Here is a 19,086-nt window from a genome sequence, read left to right as displayed (position 1 = left end):
GAAAAACACTTTTCACATCATCTTCTGCACATCAGCAGTGTAAGACAATAAATCATAGCATCTTGTGTCATCAATACTAGAGAGACAAAACGTGAGAACTGTTCCATAACAATGTCCTTTAACTCAGGCAAAATCACTTTGTTCTTTCAGCCTGCTTGCAAACCCCACTGCTGGCAGCCCGAATGGCCCGGCTTCAGGGTCTGGTCCTGACCTCACAGATGTGGCCGTGCATATTAACTCAGAAGTTTTGCTGTGATGAATGGTCACATATGCAAAATCAAAATGGAGCCTTCAGAAGATCTTTTACAATGGCACGGGAAAATAATCTCCCCACGACTTATTCCATTATCACAGACTAATTGGAAGACCTGGACAAGACCCTCCACGTCATTAGCTGTCTAGGGCATGAGAGATCTGCGGCAGATGAAATCCTTCACCGTGATGGCTAGTGTAACACAGGAGGGATCTCAAGCCCAGGCTGTTAACTTCACCACTCCCGTTACAGAGGCGATGTGCGGTGGTGAAATATCCCCAACAAGGGATTCAACAATTATGTTTAGAAACACAAACACGGAGACCTCCCACCAACTCAGCTGATTCTTTTGAAAGTTGGCACTGTCAAAACAAACGCAGCCGCCTGTAGCACCCTTCCACTGCTCCTGCTGACTGCGCTAGTGAGGAGGAGGAGGTGCTGAGTACTTTGTTATTATGAGGAGGAGGATAGTGTTGGGAAAGGTGTTGAGTTTGACACAGAAGTATCAAGAGCAGGAAAGCGAAAGTCAAGGAAATAAGCATCGTGCCATCTGAAATTGCTCTGGCACTAAACCTACAAAAATCAATGACTCTGCTTTCACAGTAGTTTTCACATAAACCTGAGGGAGCATACAGCACGAGTTGCACCAGATGGAAAGTCACTGGAAGTAGAGAGTGAAGCAGGATCAACGGTGGTATCTATCAGCTACATCAAATGCAGTATTCACAAACAGTAATGATGCCCATTCACTGCTGTCCCTGCCTTTTAAGTCTGCTGCATCAGTGTGGAGGGAGAGACAGCACGGGAAGAAAATCTGTTATAAAAATATCTGCTGGTATTAAGAGGATTGTTTACACTCTTATGTATTTGTGCCTCTTATTTGAGTAAAAAAATTGGCATTTCAGCAGTCTGAATTTGAGGTAAGAAGTTGTTTTTCCCTGGTTCCACCTTTTCAAATCCATTTCATAACAGCATGTCTTCCTTTGCCCTCCCTCACAAAAGCAATCCACACCCCCCCCCGCCACATTTAAAACCTTCTCACAAAGAAAACTGAAGGAAAATAATTTTTGTGCAACTTATCCATCTTTCAAAGCAGCTTCTGGCAGAAGGGAGCTGAGAGTGATGAGTCCATAGAATAATAAATAATAACAATATTGAGCAGTTTTGCAGAGCAAATACACATTGAAAAACTTTTCCTCTTGAGTGCCTGACATTATTAATTTGTTCTCCAAACACACTAGTAAGGACAGTCAGCCCATTTTTACAGACAGGGAAAGTGAGCATATAGATTTAAATAATTGCTTAAGAGACAGAGGAGTCAGTTCCAGAAACTGGGCAGAACAACTCACAGGAGATCACAGTTCATATCCATACCAATATTCGGGCAGAGCCCTGCCACCACAATACTGGCGAGTGACACATGCACGGGGTTTTTGACATCTGTGAATAATATCCTCTCTGAATTGCCCTTCCCTGGGGTCCAAAAGGAGTATGTCCTGGGCCTTAGGAAGAAGCAAAGGCTGAACAGAAGTTCCTGTAATTATTGATGAAAGAAGTATTTCTAACCCTTTCCCAGCTTCTGCTTAAAAGGGTTCAAACTCATACTGATCTGCTACCTAAGTAATATGTGACATCCAAACAACCCATTTTGACTTGCACCAATCAGGGACATCCTCTCCCAGCACTCCTATGGAACAAGAGCACTTTTTTATTTTTCACCATGAGGGCTTTACTGTACTGTTTGCAGTTCCATTACTGCACAGCAGAGATTTCAGATGAATTGAGGGGAGGGGGAGAAGACCTGAAGTGACTTGCTGTATCCACATGAAATGGTTAGTGAATGACCTTGTGTCCAGCCTTCTAACATCTGAGACAAAAGCATGGAAAAGCCAAACAAAGTAAAACTTACTGAACAGGGTGTGTGTGTGTGTGTATGGGGGAGAGAGAGCAGTTTTGGTTTGTTTGCATAGGGGGAGAAATTGAGGTTGATAAACAGATGGTTTAAGTTTAGATCTCTCCCTGTTTCATAGTACTTGTAATAGAGTGACAAAAGTAGCAACAATTTCCAGGACAAGCACAACACTAAAAGCAGGTCAAAATTCTGCTTGCCATACTCCCACTAATGAGCTCTGAGAAATCGATGGATTTAGGGATTCCTGTATGGACAAACATCATTTGCCCCAGGTTCCCCCTCATAATGGCTTGGTGATGAAACCAACCTTCACCCTCCCTTTTCCCTCGTAACATTCTTTAGGAGCCAAGTTATAATGCAAAAGTAACCCAGAGGATGGCTATTCTGCATCACCTCCTGCCTGCTCCAGGCAATTGCTCGCACTGGCACACTGGTGCGATATGGCACACATTGATGCTAGGGCTGTTGCTTTTGCTTTTTAAAGCTATTGATTTCCTGCCCTTTCTTGTAAAAGATTCTGTGAACTGGAAGCAGTTAAAGGTTAACTGCAAAGATTTCATTTAAAGGAATATTTTAAAGTTGTTTAAGATCCTAAATCATTAGCAGTTAAAAAATGCGCTGAAATTTATGTCTTAAGGCAAGGAAGTTCCAAGAGTTACCTGCCCATACGAGTGCACCAGACTCTCTGCTTGCTCTGCTGCAGCTTGGCTCCCGCCGGCAGCCCCAGCTCCATGTCAGGTCCTGGCAGTAGTGCTGTCTGTCACAGGGGATCCTCCACTTGGGATCTCACTAATAAGAAGAGGAAGAAGAAACGGGGTTTACTGTCTGGAAGAGCCTTAGAGTAATCGAAGTCTGGTGTTTCGGTGAGAATCAGAAGGAGTAGTCCCTGGGAGAAGGGGAAAACCTGCCTCTGCCAGCACTCTGACCCTGGAGTCTGTGTGACTGAGTAAAGGCAGGAAGACACAAGTCTCACCCCATGGTAGAGAGACAGCATCTGAACTAGGCCACATCGACAGCTCCTGGGGGGGTGCTGCGGGAGGGAGCAGGTGAGAAGCAAAAAGAAATGTTGAAGGGACAACACGCACCAGGCACTCCTGCCAGAGGGTAAGAGAGGTGAGGAAAAGGATGGCTGCCCAAAACACAGCGCGCATATATGTGTGCGTGTGTGGAGGGGAGTTTACACGTTTCTTCTTTACAAGCTGTAGCTCTACAAACTGACGTTTCACTTTGGTTGCATTTCCCCGTCTAGGCTCCTTTTCTCTCAGCATCGTTTTCTTTGCTTCATGCACAAACGTAGGCCTTAGCAAAAGAGGAAACTCCGCTGTCCAAGGACACCCAGGGGAGACATTCTGCTCACCTGAGGACCTGAGCAAGGATGTGGGGCTTTTCGTTTGGGGAGGAACCTCCTGACAATGAACCCAGCACGCAGTGCTGCTGGCAGCACCTGGCGGAAAGGCTTCATCCTGCGCATCCTTTGGCAGTTTTTCCATGAAGCGGCTGCAAGAGAGCTTCAGTACATACGGTCCTTCATTTGGGGGTGTTTGGATCCAGACCTTTCATTTGGGTCTGTCTGAAGGGAAACTGCCTTCGAGATATGCAAATATTTTGTTTTTTAAAGCTACACAGACATGGCTCAACTGATTTCTCTCCTCTCCTCCTGTACCCGTTCCACCTGTAGTCAGGCAAAGCAAAGGCTTCCCCTGCTGTAGCCAGAAATCCCTCCACCTCTTTTGGCTCTCCATCCCCAGCCAAGCCCTAGCGGTAGGGGGCACCCCACAGGCCAGGCTGCAGGAGCAGCAGAGCCCGGCAGCCCCAGGGCACTGAGCTTTCCCTAGGGACGCTGAGCGAAAACGCTGCTCTGTGCTGGTGCTCAGCCAGCCCTGCACTGGCGGGGTCAGGGTGGAGCAGAAACTGGGCGCACGATGCGGTATTTAAACATAGCCAGTAGGATCTATCCCCGAAAAGGATTCAGCCACAACAGGTTTATTCATTCCTCTTATTCACTAGAATTTTTTTCAATATTGCTTTTTTAAAGATTTGTTCTACCTCCTAAAGAATTGCTTCTCGATGCAAAAGCAGAATGATGAATACATCTTCCTTTTCCCTGCTGAATCCAACTTCGAAAAACATAATGCTTCTCATCCCATTTCTGCCCCAGTCAAAATAAGCCAACCAAATCCTGCAGAATACCTATCAATACAAACAAAAGATGCAGAGGTGTTTTTGTAGCAGAAATAAACACAGTTTAAGGAATGATTTTCCTTTTGTGACAGCTTAAGGTCCTTCAAACTTGATGGAACTGATTACCGAATCAAAGCAAAGGAGGGCAGGGAACAGCATTTCCTTGCATACACCTGTATGGTTAGATGCTCCGCGTGCTGCCAGCAAGGAAGTGAAATGCTTGAACTACCAGTAAGGAAAACCCAGAGAAAAAAAAAAAAAAAAAGAAGGGATATCTTGGGATTCGCTTTAGCGTAACATCCTACAGTGTGTTTACTTTTCTGTTCTTCTGCGTCTCGTATTTCTTCGTGGGATCAGTCCCCAGCCTCGCAGGCCCTCCCAGGAGTACAATGCCCATTTCGCGGATTGTACGAGTGGCACCGAGAGTGTGGCAACTTCAAAACATAAAAGGAAAAAAAGAGTCTCCCTCAACGCCATCATCATTTTTAAAAAAGGCAATTGATGTCGCCTGAAGCCGCAGCTATGAAGCCCAATTATACCACATTTCATTCAAGTGTCAAAAATTGGAATAATAATAACCAACAACGAGGAGCACATATAGGAAATGACGCTGCCATCTTCTTTTGTTTTGGCCAAGCGTTTTCATAAAATCATGCTTAGAGCAGACCCAGTGCCACATTCCTTCAAGGACTTTCTTGTTCGCTATTGTTTTTGGTTCTTAACAATTGGCTTCCCTGCCTACTTTCCCCGTGTTGACAGTCGCTCACAGAGCCTCCATATGCTCTCACTACTTGAGTAGTCAATCATTTGTGAATTAGCTACCCAATCAAATATCTAAAAGAGGCTGGTAGTGTTTATTCATTGCTGGTGTTTTGAGTGAGTGTATTGCTTGCAAAAGGTGTCAGATTAAACATGCAGAAATGAATTTATTCACAGAATAGGGACTGCATAGTCAGAAGCGACGCAACAAGCACCAGCCTGAGCTCACCCTGATTTTTTCGTGGTTTGTTTTACATCATGCCTAAGGTAAGATGCCCCTGGACTCGGAAGTTCTCAGCCGCCTGCTTACTTAAAATGGGACGTTCGGAAGCAGACTGGAGTCTTGGTTGGAAGCAAGAGAGCAGCTCCAGGGGTGCCTCGGGGTGGAGGACAGAAAGGTTAAAGCAATCAAAGACATCCTGATGGAGTGTTTTTTTCATCTTAGATCACGGAGATGCATACTGCAGCCCCATGAAACGCTTTCCCCTTTCCATCAGCAACATATCTGCATGCTCAGATGCATGGATGGAGCCTTCACAACCCCTTGACAAAGAACACGAGAAGCACTTGCACACGATGCTCTGTATGATCTCAGACAAAAGCAGTCCTTCTTTTAAGGTCTGCCTCAAAATACCAACACAATACTTTCCTTAGCTGTCATTTTGGGGGAATTTAAAAGCAATTTAGTACTGGCCAACATAGCCTCAAACAAGCAATGCCAACCTGAAGAAGAGCCAAGCTTTCATTCAGCAGAGTTATTCCAAATCAGGATTTTCATTTGCATGGCAGAGAGTCTGCCAAATTCATGCCTCGACACAAATTGTCACAGAGCTGAAGTACGCAGCTCAGGTGAAAGTGCCTCTTCTTATAAGAAAAAGTCAAAACAGTTGAGGCAATGAGGCTGTGTTTGGTGATCTCAATTCATAGCCCAGGTTTATGCTGAAAGATGAGTAACAAATATATCCATCTGGGTTCCATATTTGTCACCCTTGCCTGGCTTTAGAGATTACCAGTAATCTATTTATAAGCAAAAAAAAATACTGTAACTGCCAGTCCGAAGAAATGTCACTGGTGATGAGAGAATCGAGCTGATTTCTTTTCTTCTCATGAATCATTGTCACAATAAAGGGTCTGCATGACAACTCTGCCCTTAGCAATCATTGAAAAACCCAGTTCCTTTGAAATTATGACTTGCCTGGTCCTTATATTGATAGTACTTGATGATGATGACAATGATGCAGAGGGAAAAACGTAACTTAGCTGCTTGTCATAGTTCTAACTTAGGCTGACTTTCAGCAGCATTTACTATTCAGTATTAATAGAAATTAAAATATTAAACACTTACTCATTAAGGTATGCAGATATGATTCACAGGAAACTAGTAAAAAAATGCTATTTTTAAGTAGAGATATTACAGAGATACTTCAAGTTAGAGCTTTCCAGAAGAAATTCAAAGGAGTTGTTTATTCAGCGTCAGCTGGAATAACAGAATTTGTTTCATTGGTAATAGTACATCAATACATATTAGGCCAAAGGCAATTTTCCTGAAGTTTTCCCTTCTTCAGAATTCATGAAAGAAATTTAAAACACTCAAGGCAAACATTCAGTGCTAGGGACAGTAATGTAAAGAATCAAAGTGGAACTACCTGGATTGTACATTAAATAAAAGGCAGAGAATGAGCACTGAGTGAATTTTTATATGTTCGCATTACAACAAACTAGTCAAAGATTCTGACCCCTGGCACTGGAGAAATCTTCCCAGTTTTGATATTTTCAATAAAATAATTCCCAAGAGGGCTGGAAAAAAAACACTCTCTCTCTTTTTCTTTCAATAAAATGAGACACCATCTGTATTATGAAAAAGAATACTAATAATTTGATAGTGTTCTGAAGTAGCTTTTATAAAGCTTTTGCTTGGGATTTAATATTGCCCAGCAAGTCCATCAGATTTTCACGGCTTTGCTAGAGACAGAAATGTGCCGCACTGAATGTCAGCTCCTGGCTGGTGCAGGCACCGACTCACACATCAGCAGAGATGAGGCTGAAGGTGATGTGCTCCAGTCTTCTCCAGCCAGCCCAGGCCAGTGGGAGGAATGTGGAGAGGTGCTAACTTCAACACTGCGGGGTGCGTGGGTCCCACCTGTGCTCGAGGAATCTCCTCGTAAGTAGGGAATGTGCTCCCTGAGCTGAAATGACGACAGAACATCTCTGCTTTTTGGGCCCTGATGGGAGGAAGGCTTCTCGGTGCCTCCCTCTGAGATGATTGTACACAAATATTTGAGCGCAGTGCAAGAGTATTACCTCTGGAAAAAAAAAAAAAGGCAGGAATCAGGCAGCAGTGTGTAATAACAAATAGGTGCATGCAGTCAGAACAATTAATGTCACTTTACAAGGTCTTTTGGAAACATATCAACAGAGGGAACCCACAGATGGCTCCTTTTCAGCGCATTTTGGACGGGGGAAGGATGGGCCAAGCTTCTGTAAATCCCAGGCTGAAGGACGAGGATGACCAAAAACAAACAAACAGAAAATAGAATGAAAAAAGGGTGTTGGGAGAATATTTTTTTCCTCCTGAATTCACTCTTTACAAATAAAGCAAAATAAAATTGGGCATGTATATCCAAGGCAAAGACTGAATCGGAGGATAGACGGTCTAATGCAACAGAGAGTGGCCTGGGATACACCGAGCTGACCTGTAATGCCACACTGCTGGGTAGAGGACCAGAATTTTCCAGTGCTCAGCACCAATTAAGGCCAGGTTTGCAGAAAACGTCCTTCCCAGGAGGGCCAGTGTAGCAGAAAGCATTTGGCTCCCTCCTGATGTTTGCAGAAATGTTTTCAGAAGACCTTCTTTTCCTGGCATGCTGCCCTCTTTCTACACCTAGTTATTTAAACAGAACCCTTTGGAAGTCCGAATTATCGTCTCCCTGATTCTCAGTTTCCTATCATTAGAACAGGAATAAAAATGAACTTCTTTCACTGCCAGCGAGCAAGGAGGATAAATGCAGAGGTGCTTAGTGCTCAGAAACTTCACTGTTGGGGGTCAGATAAGGGTATGATTTTTGCACCAACAATGCTCGCTGTGCTCTTGTTGTGGTGTTACCCTTCATTAAGTACTCAAACATTCAGAATAAAATCAGATCCTAAAGCAACAATGCTCTCTGCTCTCAGAAAGCCTCCGTTTCTAAAATGATAATGCCACATTGCTCGCTGAAACTGTCTCCCCCTGTCAGAGATCAGTCTTGATTCCCTTCCTTCACCTTCAGTTTGCCCAGAGCTTTGTCCTTTTCTCAAGCAGACAGATGATGAGCCTGGCATGTACAGCACACGTATACGTTTGTGGGTGTCTGCGCATATATTTTTATACATATATACGTAGAATATATACATATACACGTGCACATTTAACCGGTGTTATTGCTGGGAAAGGATGAATAAACAGCTTGAATGTAACTCCAGTCATGTTTAACCATCAGGTAGTTGGATGTACTGGCGGGGCAGCGGAGAACACTTGCTCAGTGACAGCAAATAGACTGCTTCTGGGGTTATTTTTTCCCTCGTTGGCACCATGTACGTAATGATGACCTCGTATACTGTAACTCACAGTGATGCTGGCAGACGGCAAACATCGTTGGAAACCATGCCAAGAGGAGAAAAGATTGTTCTTTTGCTCTTACGCTTTCAAGTACAGTCTTGCAGTTGCCTTCTTTATCGCTAGTCAGTTGAAGGGACAGAGGGGTGAATTTACCAGCTATCCTGTGAGCTCTGTCCGTTCCTTTTCCTATAAACTTTCTTAAACCTTTTAAGACAAGTGGCCATTTCCGAGTTGCAGGAAGGTCAGGAGCCTGCGTGTGAAGTTCTGTGGTATCTCCCGGCCCTGGAAAGATGCTGCTGTAGGTCTGAGTGAGCCCCATGCACAGAAGGCCCTACCACACGTGCTGTGGGCTCAGCAGCCAGCCAACAGGTGGTGACCCTGAGCGGGGATCTGGAGCAAAGCTAAGTTTTGTGAAGATCTGGAGAGCTAACGAGATCCAGCGCGGGTGTGCTGTGAGGCTTGGGGTTCGACAGGGCAAAAGCAACACTGGCCAAAAGCTGCTACAGAAGAGCATAGATAAACAGTATCATTTCCATCTTCTGGAGACAAGAGTCAGTGGAATTATTTCATCATGCAAGCTATAACCACAAAGAGCTTTCCACCATACTGATTGCCTGTAAAAATGTTTGAAGAGTTGTGCACATCAGAAGGAAGGACTCAGAATAAAAGAAGGATCCTCCTCTGTATTTTAACAATGACTTCTGAAGAGCACTTACCTTGTTTTACTTCAGAAGTACATTTCTGCATGTGAACAGGTGTAAGAAGTTTCATCAAGTTCGGAACGAAAAGGCAAAAGCTTTTAACACTAGTCAAGGACAGCGAGAGTGGTTAAAGTGATATTTCTGTCCCCCCATCTAACTGATCACTCCTGCACTTCTGTGTACAATTTCAGACCACTCTGTTTCAGGGAAGGACTGGGAGGAGCCCCTTGCTGAGAAGGAATTACACATTTTCATCATTTGTTAATCTGTTTTCACTACCTTGGTAAGCAAACTGTACTCTTCAACCAGAGTCTGGTGGACACAGTGCAAAAAAAGTTCTTTCTGCTCAGCTGGTGACACACAGAGCCTCCATGTCTGTGGGGCTGGCATCCGGGTCGCCTCCCACAGCAGTGTTTTTGGATGAAGCTACAGAAAAATACTACAAAGCCTTCAGAGACGGAATGGTGATGGGAATTGCAATCACAGCTAGGAGTGCTCATGTGTACTTCATTTAGCTCAAGTGAGGTAGCATCTCTTTCAACTGTCATATTTTTTTCAAGATTAAGGCAAGGAAGGCTTTGGTTTTTCTTTTCTGTTCAGTGGTGCATTTTTTCCTTTCAGAAAGTTTGGTGGGTTTTGCTTCTTCTTCTTTTTTTTTTTTTTTTTTAATTACCTTGATCTTGCTTTCCTCATTTGGTCACTGCTTGAACAGGAATGAATTCCCAGTCCCTGAGGCCCATATGTGATTTCTATGGAGTGATCCCAAATTACCTAATCTCAGCTCATATGCCTGTGCACATTCACAGTTTAACATCTTTTTTTCCTTGGAATTGGGCACAGAAACTGCTAGTTGGCTCAGATGTAAAAATAATACTCAAAATGCTTAGGCCAAACCCTGCACAATAAGTCTGCATATGTGGTTGGGCACTAACAAGCAAGTAAGAAAATGATCTATTTAAAGACTCACTTCTGATTTAGGCATTGCTTTGAAGCACTGCGAGTAGCCAGCACAGTCTGGTCTCCATCACAATTTTTCAAATATAAAAATTAAAAAATGATGATAATTATGCATTCTGAAATCTGGATGGGGCCATGCTACACTGAAGCATATTTTCCAATGTAATTAAGGCTTTCAGCTGATTCCTTCCGACTGCAATTGTTATTTCAAATGTGAATTAATAAATCATGTCCATCTAGTTAAGAATTAAAATCAGTCTCAAGTATTCCTGCTTAGACCAGCAAACTTAAAGAGAGGGAGGGATGAATGCTCCCAAGTAATTTGCAGGGGGAAAAGAAGAAAAAAAAAAAAAAAAGAAGCAAGGCAGGGCCTGCTCTTATTTAGGGTTCTCCAGCCATCTGAAAAACATGCAGGATGAAGTTACTTGACTTACACATATGGAAGCATTTTTCCAGCTTTATACCAAAACAATATGCAAATAGTCTACCCCTACTTTCACTCATGACTGGCTGCAAATACAAAATTCAAGCTGAATAATGTTAACTGCCCACATGCTCTGCTCGAAAGGATCCTCAAGGGCTTCTGGTCTCTTGTGGTATACACAAAGCACTTTAGCTATCACAGTGAATTAGTGTAAGGCCTGGTAATGCACCTTTAAGTATGTGAGCCCTTTTAAGGCACTTAGAGGTCAAGTCTGTGGCTATATAAAGTACAACCTTTCGAACATTTATTTTCACTTGCCCATCTAGAGGCTCGGATGGCACGCAAAGGCGGTGTTTAATTTCATAAGAGCCCTTCGGATTCCAAATTGTCAGAGTCATCAATTGGCTGTGATAGCCAACCCAAGTTTACAGTACTGTAATAAAGCAAGGTAAATATTGGCAATCAGGCGGTGACTGCTAAGCATGACTGCTTGCTTCAGGAGTGATTGTCACGGCGAAAGAGAGCTGTCATTTTGCAAACGGACCTCTAAAGAGCAAGGCGCAAGACAGAGCAAGTCCAGATGGGTCTCTTCCCTGGAACATAAACACAGACATGCTGTCCAGCCCCTTCCACATTTCTCAGCTATCCCAGGCCAAGAACAGTAGCTCCTGATATGTCATCGATCAAAAATTCCCCTTGAATAACGGACTTCCAGTTCAAGCATTAAGTGCTTCTCCAGACGTTATGACAAAGAGATGCTCAAGCAAAAGTTATCTAAAATAAAATGGGACCTCAACAAGAGACGTGAATAAAATGTTGAGGAGATGCTACACCATATCACCAAAGCAGCAAGGCAGAGCAGCACATAAACAAAGCGTTATTTTTTCACAGACTCACCTATAAATAAGCATGGTTTTGCCCTGAATTTTGACGCTTTTTTTTTTTTTTTTCTGAGAGCAAAAATCAAGTGTGAAAGGCGCAGGATACCACCACTGTGAGATAACAAGAGCTGCCATGTGCATGCCTGGAGACACCTGAGCTTCCAGAGCTCAGGAGGCTGCGGGGCAGCTTGGCAGTGCTGCCAGGCCAGCGCTGCTCCTGGCACTGAAGTGCTGTCTTGTCCTATTCTGCTGGGAGCTCCTGGTCCTGCACAGAACACACCTGATGGGCTCCAAGCAGTGCCCCATCAGCTCCCCTGCAGAGCCTTCCCCTCCAGCACTGGTCCCTTATGGTGTTTATTAGGGAAGTGATTTGGTTTTGCCTTCAGTGAATCCTGAATGGCCTGCATGAAAAAAAAAAAAAAAAAAGAAGGAAATAGAAAAAAGAAAAAAGAGAGATGGAGCATTTTCATGTTTGTGACTTACTGGGATATTGGCCAAAACAGTTAAATAAGCAATTGTTCAACAGAGGTCAGTGCATCGTGTCTGTTATTCTGTTACTTCCAGGTGCAGTTGCTACAATGCCAAGGCCAAAGAAACATCTTGCTGGGCAGTCTGCGCTTAGGGAGCAGGTCTGCATGCGCTTGCAAGAGGTGCAAGAGCAATATCTGCCTTCACGTTTATTTTTCAATGCATCTCCTTCCATTTCATCTGCACTGTTTAGCTCACATTTATACAGAACAGGGCTTTATTGATACTAAAAAGGAAGATGAAGAGTTGGGAATCTTGTCTTATTGATCTGGATATTCATAATGCAAATGAACCAATAATGAAAAAAATAACAAACAGAGAGGATGTCTGTTGGTTAATGTCATGTACACAGCTACTCTGTGGTGATATTAATCAATGTCTTACAGCTTTTGTACAGACTTCTGAGCTTCTTCATCACATAGTAAGTGCCTGGCTAGGAGATCTTGCCATTTTGAAGTCCCGATCATTACTGGGTGCTTGTGCTAACTTATCCAGGCAGCCCTGAAAGATCCCTATATCAGACGAGATTTCTGCTACTTGCTGATTTTGCAGGGTGGGGCTTGCTGTGAAAGACATACACTGTTCTCTGTGCATTTCTGTGCTTTCAGTAACAGCTTAAATCAAAGCACAAAAAAAGGGGAGAAAACTCAAAGTTGCATTCTTTAAAATCTCACAGTTGCTCTGGGAAGAACTACTGAGTTTTAAGTTAAGACACCGCTTGCTTGACATCTGGAAATGGGTCAGTACAAGAGATGCTCAGAGAGCCAACTTCCAGCGCAGGGCAGGGATCACCTAGTCGGACTGCTCCAAGAGAGGCTGTACTGCCCTGTAAGAGTCTCTTGTTTCTGCTTCCTATTTCAGAGGAAGCAAATTCCTCTGCAGCTCCTCATGGCATTTGGGGGTAGAAAGAGACACTGATGTCCCCTTTCCTCCTCTCCTGCTCCTTGGCTCTTTTGTGGTCTTCCCAACTACCTGCAAATAAAGCCACTCTTCCAAAGTTGCTCTAAAGGCTGACGTGAGGACGTTCAGTACCCTTGCATAGTTAAACAGTTATTCAGTCAGCTGAGTGCCACTGCTGTCAAGGACAAGAAATATATTCATGACTCCATTCACTGGTTTTAAAAGTATGAGTTTGTTTCATGTCAAGAAGCCCTAAAAAAAACCTTGCAGGGGAGGAGGGTGATAGAAATACATTTAAATCCAGAGGAGAGAAAGACTGTTGCATCCTCGCCCTTCTTTTCAAGATAGTGCCCAGTGGAAATTGGAACATACCACAACACCACACCAAACAACAGGGGCCAAACCAGACCCTAGTTAGCACAGACTTCGGTAATGACTAAAAGTAGTGTTGCAAATATACAAAAGCTTATAGTGCTGAACAGAGAGTGCAGACTTCAAGTTACAAAACCTGTGAAAGCAAACACCCCATCAGCTCTCAGCAGTGCTTGTCCCTCCCTTGCAGCCGTAAGCCACAATATTCACTTCCCACCACGGCTTCCTCTCCCACGCAGGCGAGCAGCAGCCATGCCAAGCCTCGAGCGACAGCATAATGACATTAATTTTCCAGGCATGCTGATGACAGCTCCGTGAAGGCTGGAATTTGAGTAATGCAGGTTGCACTGCCATTGTCCTGTCTCAGTGCAGAGGGGTCAGCCTGCGAACAGCCTCCAGTCACTGGCTTTATGTGCAAGGCACACAGACTGAAAGCCAGCAGAAAAGAAACACCACGCTGCAGAAAACAAGGCCACTTTCGGGAACTGATAAAAGGTGTCATAACTGACTAGTAGCAACATGTCCGTAGCACAGGAATAGGATAGTCGTCCTCCACGCTGCAGCTCGCAGTTGATAGTTGTGAGATTGCCTGGCTTATGCAGGAATGAGCGCTTTGGTTTAGTCCAGGCATGTTTTTCAGCACAGCTCACTGGGCTGCTGACCTTTCCAGGCAACCCCTGTAATAAACTGACCAATAGGTATCTGGATGAGGGACAAAAATAGTCACATATTCCTCCCTATCTACTCTTTTCCCCTTATCCCATTCCAAGCTACATGTAAGATTTCTACCTAATATAGCCTCCTGGTAACTCGCTGTAGTCTGTCATCGCTTACAAAATGCATATGAGACACTTTGTTGATCTTTCCCATCCAGAGTTCAAACCCCCCTGCTAACAGCAACACTGTCCAGAGCAATTGCTAATCCTCTGAGTTAAACCTGCAATGCCAGAGTATGGCTAATTAAGCTGTGGATATCCGCCTGCCCAGCAGAATGGAGAGATTCAGCCCCAAACTCACCAACGATGCAGAACTGGTGAGCAATGACAACGGTAAAAAACAGTAACTTTTCCCTTTTTTTGCTCCGGGGCTCCAGCACAGCACAGTATTTGCAATACATTCCTCTCACAGCCATGTCACAGGGGTTAAGCCGCTGGCAGAAGATCGTGGGGCAAACTGCAGCTCCCCTCGGCCCCAGCAGAGAGCTTTGGGGTGGCCGCAGCAACACCTGAGCCCCCAGCGCTGGGGGGGACCAAGCGTGGGCTCCCTCTGCTCGGGACTACCTGGGTCAACTTCTGCACCCCCACGGAAGGGAAAATGTGGACCGCAGCAGGACGGAGATGTACAGCCGATAGCAACGTGGACCTGGAAGCAGACCTGCCCTTGGCAGGCACGTACTGAAGCAGCACTCTTTGTCCTCCCGCCTTGTCTAATACCCAGGTCTCCTCACAGCCAGGGCGTAACGTGCCAACTTCCTGCAGCCTGCCCCAGCTCACCGACACGCAGATCTCGCTGTAGGTGTGTCGTCCACGTGCCTGGTCATTACAGTTGCTATTGATTCTGGCAGCAGATAGCTCCAGCACAAAGAGAGATATGTACAAGGGTTAGCTGATTGCCATCTTCCAGAATGGGATTCTTTAGCCCCTGAAGACGCTGCACTCGAGACTGCTCAGCTACTGCTTCAAATCTACAGCAGATGCTCTCAAAAAGTTTCAACTTTTAAAAAAATGCACCTGGCTCTCCCTAATAACCTGGCCCACAGTAATTAATTACAACATAGCACTGCATGGGGTTTGAATGGCTGATGGTTAGCCAAATGCAGACATTCTTGGCTTTATCATAGCCATTTAAAAGCTCCCGAGCTTATCTTCCCATGCAAAGTAATGAATGATTTCAGGAGCTATACATAAAGTAGGCCAAAATAAGTATTGCAGCTAGGATTTTTGCAGTTCTCAATATACATTACAAATCATCACGAATTGCTGGTAGCTGATATTTGTTATATTTAATCATGCGGTTCTTCCTTGACTGACTTCCAGAGCAGTTCCCTGCCATCAGAAGGTGAGACGTGTCCCTGCGTCCATTTCAGTGACGATTTTCAGAGAGCCCCAGCTAAAATAAACACTGCAAAACAGAAGCTTCAAGAGAAGCAATACGCCAGCTGTCTTGCCAGCACAGGAGTCAGAGAAGAGACTTCACGGTTTCTTAGGGTCTCTCTAGTGATGTTTTAAGGAGGTGAGAACTAATATGTGGCCTACGATCCAGCCAGGAAACGGTAGCAGAAGAGAAGCAATGCTAACAGTGGAGAAGAGCAAGTAAATCATTACCTGGGGACTGTCTTTTGTAATGGAAGACTTGGAAGAAATGTATCTCATGAAACCCAGCATTTCTTAGCACAACCAGTGAAGCCAAATGGGTTGGCTCCTTTCTGTGCCCCCATTCACCACGAAACCCTAAGATCTTCCCGCCTTAGCTAGGGAAGGCGAGCTTGGGGAAAATGCAAGTGAGCATGTACAGATGGAGCTCCTATCCCCACATCACACACAGCCCTTCAAACAAGTCTACGAGGTTTGGTTTGCTTCCAATCACTGTAAATCAAGCAACTCAGATTAGTTTGCAAACCTCACCGTGAATGGAGCCCTACAGGGCTCACACAGCTCTAATTTTAACCCGCGTCCCCATGCTCAGCACAAACACATATATCCATGAAACAGAATAGCATCCATATCCAGAGCTGCCTATTTGTTCATTGCCAAGAAGTAGATTAGAGTTCAATTCATTCTGATTAAAGGATTGGACTGATGTGCGAGCCAATCCTGATTTTTGCCCAACACCACTCAATCACTGTTCACACACTGGCCCAGGTTGAGCCTGGCTTTTGTGTAGGCATAAAAACAGTCTCCTGTTTTCTGTGCTTACTCAAACAAATGGGGACGACAGCAGCCCTCGGCCGTTAGGCAGGGACGGGTCATTTCTGGCATGTAAAAATGGTCTGTCCTAAGGTGACTGTGGCCATGGCAAACACACTTGGTATCTGGGGGACACTGAGTCCCACCCAGCGTGGGACTGAGCCCACCATGTGAAGCGGTCCCTGCACCCTCTTCCCGGGCACACGGGCACTACCCACCCTGCTGGAGCAAAGGGCCACGTCCACCGGTTGGCCTCCGTCCTGCTCCCAGCCGCTGGCAACCGCTAAGGGGGGCTCACCAAAAGCAGAGCTGTGATCCATGCCTTTGTGTCCTCACACCAGAATAAGAGGGCCCTCTTCCACCACATGTCACATCTGGTGCAGCTCCCTCCAGAGCTTGGTTGGATGAGACAGGCTTGACACATCCCTGTCCCTCTCCTGCTGCCACACCGCCAGCGCGGACGTGCCGGTACACTGCATGGGCAGATGGCACAGGTAAAACAAGCGCAACATGAGGGGAGAAAATTCCAACTCAGAACTGAAAGAAAGGCCACTGCTTGAAGCAGTGTCAAGTCTCCAACCCCCAGGGAGGGTGGGAAATGGGAAGCACATGGTTCCATTTCCAGAAATTCATATCCACAAAAATAAAACACAAAGTGACTCAGAGCAGCATGTTCTCATACACTTCCATACTGTGTATTACCCTTCTGCCAATAATGGCAGTGAACAAAAAAGCACAAATACCAGGTTCATGTAGCACACACAGAGAGTGGCAGTCCTCCTCTGGCACAGCCCCGGCCATCAGCAGCCACGCGTCACTCCTGGCATTGAGGGAGCAGGTGCCCACTTGAAGCTGCATTAGCTTGATCTCCATGTTTTATAATCTTTTTTTCACATTCCCTTATCCCTATTTTACTCATTTGTTCTCTTGTCTTTCTACACACAATTGTATTTTGCTTTTCTTTTCCCCACCCTTGCATGCCCCACCACATAATCAGGTGTTTCACACCATGTGGCCAAGCACGGCCTTAACTGGAACAAAGTGGGCGATGCGGAGAGGAGCAAGACCTGGAAGGGGTGCCGTCTCTCCCCTTCTCTACAGACCCAGAAGGCAATCGAGGAGAACACAAGACTTCCTTTGCGCAGACCCATCGACACCTTTGGATCGCATTCATTGGTACAAAGTCACTCGATGTGGCACAGTTCCCTAAGTTCAGAGGTGCTACAGTAAGTACATGTGTACATGGACCACATACAAAAGATTGGAAAAAATTGTTCTATTTATCATGCTAATCATGCAAACAATTAGCCTAAAGCAGTCCTATCCTCAAGCCTTGTCAACAAGGTGCTTCCATGCCTGAAAAGAGCCTGAATTTTTTGCTTTTGTTCCTTTTACCTGAACCAGTGGGCCATCTGTAACACTGATTCTCACCTAGCCACGTCCAGTGACAACATCTGTCACAGTACCACATATTCTTTCTCAGTAAGGAGGATGAAGAGGGGAGAGAAGAAAAGGCTGGTTTGGACCCATTTGTTATAACTGTATTTTCTAAGGCAATATATGAAACCTGTCACCGCCTCTCCTATAATTCCCTCCCCCTGCGCTGTTGGGTTTTTTTTTGGTTGCATATCATGACCAAGAGGCTGTATGATCATGCAGTAAGGAAATATTAATTCCTTTGCTGTTGCATCTAAAAGCTAAGATGACGAATTTCTGTGCCATGCTACATTATACGGGGATAAAGGAACAAAAGGGTGAAGGACAGTGGCTGCATGGTGTCTTAATCAGATGCAGATCAGCCTAAGAGCATCAGACCATCAAATCCCTGCTCTGCAGCAATCGTGCACCTTTAGTCAGGCTCTGAATGGGCTGAGATAGATTCGGGGCTTTATTGAAAGATCATACAGGATGACTGCAAAATCCCATTACTTGTTGATTAAGTATTGATTGCCTCGGTATTAACAAGCCAGCTAATATGAAGTGACCTCTGAGGCCACTGGTTGGAGGAAAAAAAAAGACAATTTACTAAAACAGGCAGGCAGATGAATAAGAGGGCTAGATCTGCTCTTGGCTTTTAGCTTCGGTTAAAATGTCACACTCGATAGTGCAGATCAATGCCCACTTTATTTCCTTGCAGCCGTCTTATTACCATCATGAGGCTGCCTCCTTTGATGCTTTTTAATGACCCTCTGAACCGCGTGCTCTGCTTACCCACTGCCTTTGACTAAAAGGAAAGGAAAAGCTTTTTTTTTCCCCTTGCTGGTGATGGAGTGGCTGAGAACGTGACATTGTGCCAGTATAAGTGGAGCAATGAGGTTTCTCGGGTCACCGGTGCTGTGACTCTGCTCTTTCACTTGGTTTCTAGCTTTTCTTTCTTTCTTTTCTAGATTTCAAAAAGTCTTGCTCCTTTTCATAACTTCAAAACTGCTAAGATATTAAGAGACCACCTACTGACAACTTCTGTCCAACACTCTTATTTGTGTTTTTAAGTGCAATAAGTTTAGCAGCTCTCATTACATTAATTCTCTGAAAAGCACCTCACCCAATTATCTTGAATCCAACTTTTTTTCTTGTTGCCAGTTGCAAATATAAGAATTATTTTTGATGGTGAATAAAGAGCACTGAGGGAAACAGTCTGAGTCTCCTGAATCAAAATTGGACCATATTAAGAATGCTGAAAGCTCTGAGGCTTTCCTCTTCAACACATACAAAATCCT

General features: G+C 44.7%; 1 protein-coding gene across 1 annotated transcript in view; it reads right to left on the bottom strand.

Moving 5' to 3' along the window:
• LOC310897015 (uncharacterized protein) overlaps positions 1-19,086 on the bottom strand; it is a 547,020-nt gene that overhangs the window by 99,418 nt on the left and 428,516 nt on the right. The window contains exon 19 of the mRNA XM_083830110.1: positions 2,825-2,954. The gene's annotated coding sequence lies outside the window, so the exon portion shown is untranslated. The remainder of the gene's footprint in view (positions 1-2,824; positions 2,955-19,086) is intronic.

Source organism: Anser anser, assembly GCF_964211835.1.
Source record: "Anser anser genome assembly, chromosome: 3".
NCBI lineage: Eukaryota > Metazoa > Chordata > Aves > Anseriformes > Anatidae > Anser > Anser anser.
This window is presented reverse-complemented; position numbering and strand designations above follow the sequence as displayed.